General features: G+C 40.8%; 1 long non-coding RNA gene across 1 annotated transcript; it reads left to right on the top strand.

Moving 5' to 3' along the window:
• The first annotated feature begins 3,270 nt into the window (after positions 1-3,270).
• Positions 3,271-5,037, top strand: LOC108926790 (uncharacterized). Its single transcript, XR_003797178.1, has 3 exons — positions 3,271-3,298; positions 4,115-4,149; positions 4,984-5,037. It is a non-coding gene; the product is annotated as an uncharacterized LOC108926790 (long non-coding RNA).
• The last annotated feature ends 534 nt before the right edge of the window (positions 5,038-5,571 follow it).

Below are 5,571 nucleotides of genomic sequence, written 5' to 3'. Positions count from 1 at the left end.
GAACTGATGCACAAGGAAGTTGACAAGCTTTATTTTCATATGTAGAGGTATGTTTTAAACTGTCATCCGACCCACATACCGTCATATTGTGACCAATGATCAGGTATGTTGAGGCAATGGCTTTTCTTTAGGCTTTTATTTTTCCCATACCTTATTAACCAAAACAGAAACTAATAAAAATACTAAAGAAAACATCAAACCAAAAAAACAATAAAAAACCTCTGGCCACCCAGTGACAACTAGGAGGGTTATCTAGCCCTCCTGGGCATGCAACCAATGACAAAATTAAATACAGTTCTGGAAGATAATATGACAATCAAATTGTGTCATTTCTAATTTAAAGCATTCATCCACATGTATTTAATCATCATTAAACAAAATTATTAACAAACGTTATAGGCATAAAATTAAAACCACCTGTCTAATATTGTGTAGGTCCCCCCCCTGTGCCTTCAAAACAGCTCTGACCCATCAAGGCATGCACTCCACAAGACCTCTGAAGGTGTCCTGAAGTATCTGACACCAAGATGTAAACAGCAGATCCTTTAAGTCGCAAGGTGGGGCCTCCATGGATCGGACTTGTTTTTATAGCACATCCCACAGATGCTCAGTTGGATTGAAATCTGAGGAATTTGGAGGCCAGGCCAACAACTTGAACTCTCTGTCATGTTCCTCAAACCACACACACACACACACACATTTTCAGAACCGCTTGTCCCTTACAGGGTCACGGGGAACCGGAGCCAACCCGGTAACACAGGGCATAAGGCTGGAGGGGGAAGGGGACACACCCAGGACGGGACGCCAGTCCGCCACAAGGCACCCCAAGCGGGACTTGAACCCCAGACCCACCGGAGAGCAGGACTGTGGTCCAACCCACTGCGCCACCGCAGCCCCACTTCCTCAAACCATTCCTGAACAATTTTTGCAGTGTGGCAGGGCCACTGCCATCAGGGAATACCGTTGCCATGAAGGAGTGTACGTGGTCTGCAACAACCTTTAGGTAGGTGGTAGTAACATCCACATGAATGCCAGGGGCGAAAGTTTCCCAGCAGAACTTTGCCCAGAGCATCACACTGCCTTCTTCCCATAGTGCATCCTGCTGCCATCTCTTCCCCAGGTAAGCGATGCACACGTACCCGGCCATCTACATGATTTAAAGAAAATGTGATTCATCAGATCAGACCACCTTCTACCATTGCTCCATGGTCCATTTCTGATGCTCACATGCCCATTGTAAGCACTTTTGACAGTGGACGGGGTTAACATGGACACTCTGACCATTCTGCGGCTACGCAGCTCCACACGCAGCAAGCTGCGATGCACTATGTGTTCTGACACCTTTCTGTCATGGCCAGCATTAAGGTTTTCAGCAATTTGTGCTACAGTAGCTCTTCTGTGGGATTAGACCAGACGGGCTAGCCTTCGCTCCCCACATGCATCAATGAGCCTTAGGCGCCCATGACCCTGTTGCTGGTTCACCAATTGTCATTCCTTCAACCACTTTTGATAGGTACTAACCACTGCATACCAGGAACACCCCACAAGAAATGTCATGTTGGAGGTGCTCTGACCCAGTCGTCTAGCCATGTCAATTTGGCCCTTGTCAAAGTCACTCTGATCCTGTCACACCCACGACATCGGATGGGACGAGTGCATCTGCATTGCATCAGGGAGATGAGGCATGAGAGGGCTGCTCGGGCGCATCAGATCGCGGAACCTCACTTGAGCCACCGCGATCCTAGCAAATACTAACCGTGCTTTTCGATCACCTGTTCGCCGGTTGCCCCATTTCCTGTCTCCTTGTTCCTCCCTTGTACCCCTCGGATTGATACCTCTGGCCATCTGGCTCCCTGACCTTCGGTGCTGTTTAATGGACTTCATCTCTGGTTTGCCCTTGTTAATACGTCTGTGGCTCAATGATCTCTGCCTGTCTTACCTTTGACTCTGCCTGCCCCTTGGATTTCAACATTGCAATAAACACCTGCAACTGGATCCGATGACTCTGTTTCGTGTGTTCACGCATGATACAACCTTACACTTGCCCATTTTTTCTGCTTCCAACACATCAAATTCAAGAACTGACTGTTCACTTACTGTCTAATATATCCTACCCCTTGACAGGTGCCACTGTAATGAGATTATCAATGTTATTCACGTCACCTGTCAGTGGTTTTAATGTAGTGGCTGATTAGTGTATTATCGGTAATGTATTAATATACAAATAATATTTTAATAATAATAATAAAATTATTTATTAATAGACCAATAGTGTTGTATTAATATTATTTTTAGCATGTCTTACCACCACTCTTTGCATTAAAAGATTTTTTTTTTCTGTCTTACCTTTAATGTAGTAATTCTGAAACCTTATATAGTGTATTTAGAAATGGGACATGGCAAAGATTTTGCCAGAACCGTTTCCTTAACTCTGGAATTATTGTTATGACAGATCTGTCAGGATATGGTTTAGGCATAAAGTTTTCTCAGAGTATTATCATTTGTTCACAGATTAGAATTAATTCTGAAATCATCCATGCCACTAATTGTGCTTCTACTGTCCAATGTTAGGGTTCAACAGAACATAACCACAGACAATATGTTTCTGTCAAACTGGTAGCATACCTCTTTAAACACACAAGACCAGACAACTAAAGTGAGGGATGAGGCTTTTACTTCACAATGTTGTTTGGCTGGATTGGTTCATTAACTGAATTCCAGAAATATCAATGGAACGAATAAGTCCATCCTGAACAGTTCCATTTGTTTCACCCAGCCTCCATCAACGTAAAAGGTAAGAACGTGTTCTTCTTTCTTTTTTGTTACTGCTAAAGTATTGCTATAAATATTGCAATAAATGTTACATTATTTTTTTAAAACCTATATCCATATTCATGTTTTTACAGATTCAAAAACTGCATGTTTAGAAAGTTTTATTTTACAACTTTTAAAATTTAAATACATTTGTTAGATGGTCAGTTGACTTAGATGGATAAGAAACAGAAAACAAGAAATGCATTTTACAAAGCATCCATGATTATTTTGTTTTTCCATGTGTTTTACACAGAGTGACCAAAAGTGCAAAGAGTTACACCAGAAACATAGAACATAAAGAAAAGCCTTCCTCTTGTATCACTCTTAGACCTAGTTATTAGTGTTGATAATTGTAGCGCTTACTCATTTATATTTATTTATTTACAGTAGCTGATGCCTTTCTCCAATGCAGCTTAAAATGTTAAGCTACTTACAAATTTTTACCTGTTTATACAGCTGGGTAATTTTGTTGGAGCAATTTAGGGTAAGTAGCTTTGGGTTTTGGAGTCCAAAGGCAGCTGATCTAACCACTACATCACCAGCTTCCCCAACCTCTTTTCTCTAAGGTCATTAGTAACTAGGGGTGAAGACAAAGATTTTTATTACTCCTTTGCTATTCTTTTTACTATTCTTCATTCATTTGCTCAAGGGCATAACTTTCACTCGAGTTGAATGGATGGGGGTACATGGATGGAGTTGATGATGGGATTTTCTTGCCTTTTTCTGATGATGGAATTTGCGTTGTCATATTCTTATTGTGTAGTGTATTTGGTGAAATATATTCGGTGTTTTCTGATACTTCCTTAAACTTAACAAAGTTGAACAATCAATGAACAGTTTGTAAGATAATACATTATCTCTTGCTGTAAGATGTCTAAAGAGATAGTCAGCATCATTCTGATGCCACCTAGTAAAGAACAGTGACTTATTCCTCCTGCACAAATTTTAGTTGCATAGTATAGCTTCATGGGTGGAAGACAGTGACAGTGACATGCCTCCTAGGGAAGAAGATTGGGTAGTGTACAAGATGTCACATAAATTACATAAGAGAGTTATTGGTTGTAATCAGGTTTCTTTTTAAAAAATTTTTTATTGCTCTTCAGGTCAGTAGATGGGGAGTAGAGGCGAACACTGATGTAATTGGAATGAGCTGGGGCTTGGAAGGAATGTTAGGTGTTTTCCATTACACCACAATAGTAGCTAGCACTAGTGCCTGATAGTCCCTGGATCGTACTATTACATATGGGTTCGATGCACGCTCAGTCTAAGTGAATGTTCTACCCATGCTTGTTTCCTCCAGGTGCTCCATTTTCTTCCCTACTGCTGCAGCTAAAGGTACAGCTCCATCTTCAGCACATATGACTTATGGGAAATCAGCTTTATCCATAAAAACACAGCTTGGAAAAAAAGGATTTTGCATCAGTTACACTCCTCAAGAGTACACCAGGCTTGCCCTGTGGGACTTATTTAGTTAAATTTAAGTATAGAGATACACGGTGCAGAGAGGTGTGACTAGAATTTTATTCTTGGTGATGTCTTAAAAAGTAATTAAATGGGGGATTTTCAACTTTGTGCCCTTGAACTGGTTCTATTTGTACTGTAACACTGATTTACCTGCTAATTGCTTGTGATCTGTTACTGAGCATCCCCTTGTTGTCCTTGGCCTAAAACTAAAGCTGTGACGTTTTGTCTGACATTCTGGTTATAGTCAGAATGGTGGTTTCACTGCATCTTACTCCTGGGTTTATTAAGATGCGTGAAAAATGAAATTTCCATTAAATAAATAGATTTTTGATTATATATTTTCCATTAGGGGAGTGCGGTGGCGCAGTGGGTTGGACCACAGTCCTGCTCTCCGGTGGGTCTGGGGTTCGAGTCCCGCTTGGGGTGCCTTGTGATGGACTGGCGTCCCGTCCTGGGTGTGTCCCCTCCCTTTCTGGCCTTACGCCCTGTGTTACCGGGTAGGCTCCGGTTCCCCGTGACCCCGTATGGGACAAGCGGTTCTGATAATGTGTGTGTGTGTGTGTATTTTCCATTATTTATCAGAGATTTAAATTAAGCAGTACTTATGCATAATTTCAATGCAGAAAAATACATGGTGTAATGCATCCTAATCTAATAAATAAATTCATTGTTCTTTGGCCTGCCTGCATAAATTCCACTCATCAGTCCTGACAACAACTTAAGGGAGAGACAGAAATTCCTGCACCAGCAATGTCTAACATCCCGTCAGCAAACTTACCACCATCTTATTTGGAGACAGGTGCAGTATTTTATAGTTTCATATTTTGCTCATTGTGCTCTGAAAAAACTATTCTACTCCCTCCTCCAAAAATACAATGCTTGACTGAAGTATCCTGTGTGACAGAATATTAAAGAAACTGTTCTGCTGATCAGATATTCTCAATGTATTTTGTAGCAAAGCAAACTGCAAAAAATTAGCTAATAATTTGTAACTGCACGTGGTCCTCTACTTCTTGTCGATTGATCGATCAGTTGATTAATGATGATAATTTTGAATCCCAAATTTTGGTCGCAACGTCTAACCACGATCTGTCTGAACGTCAACATCCGCTTTTAATTATCTCAGTCAATGTGTCCACTAGTGATTCTGTTTCATTTGCAAAATGCTTCGTTAAGTTAGGAGCCAATGTGAGTATTCAGATGGTGTAGAGAAGAAAAGCGAATAAATACAAATTTACATTTACATTTATCCATTTAGCAGATGCTTTTAGTGTTAAATTTAGAAATGAAACA

This window comes from Scleropages formosus, chromosome 20 (assembly GCF_900964775.1).
Source record: "Scleropages formosus chromosome 20, fSclFor1.1, whole genome shotgun sequence".
Lineage (NCBI taxonomy): Eukaryota > Metazoa > Chordata > Actinopteri > Osteoglossiformes > Osteoglossidae > Scleropages > Scleropages formosus.
The sequence above is the reverse complement of the archived record's forward strand: the minus strand, read 5'-3'. Positions and strand labels throughout refer to the sequence as shown.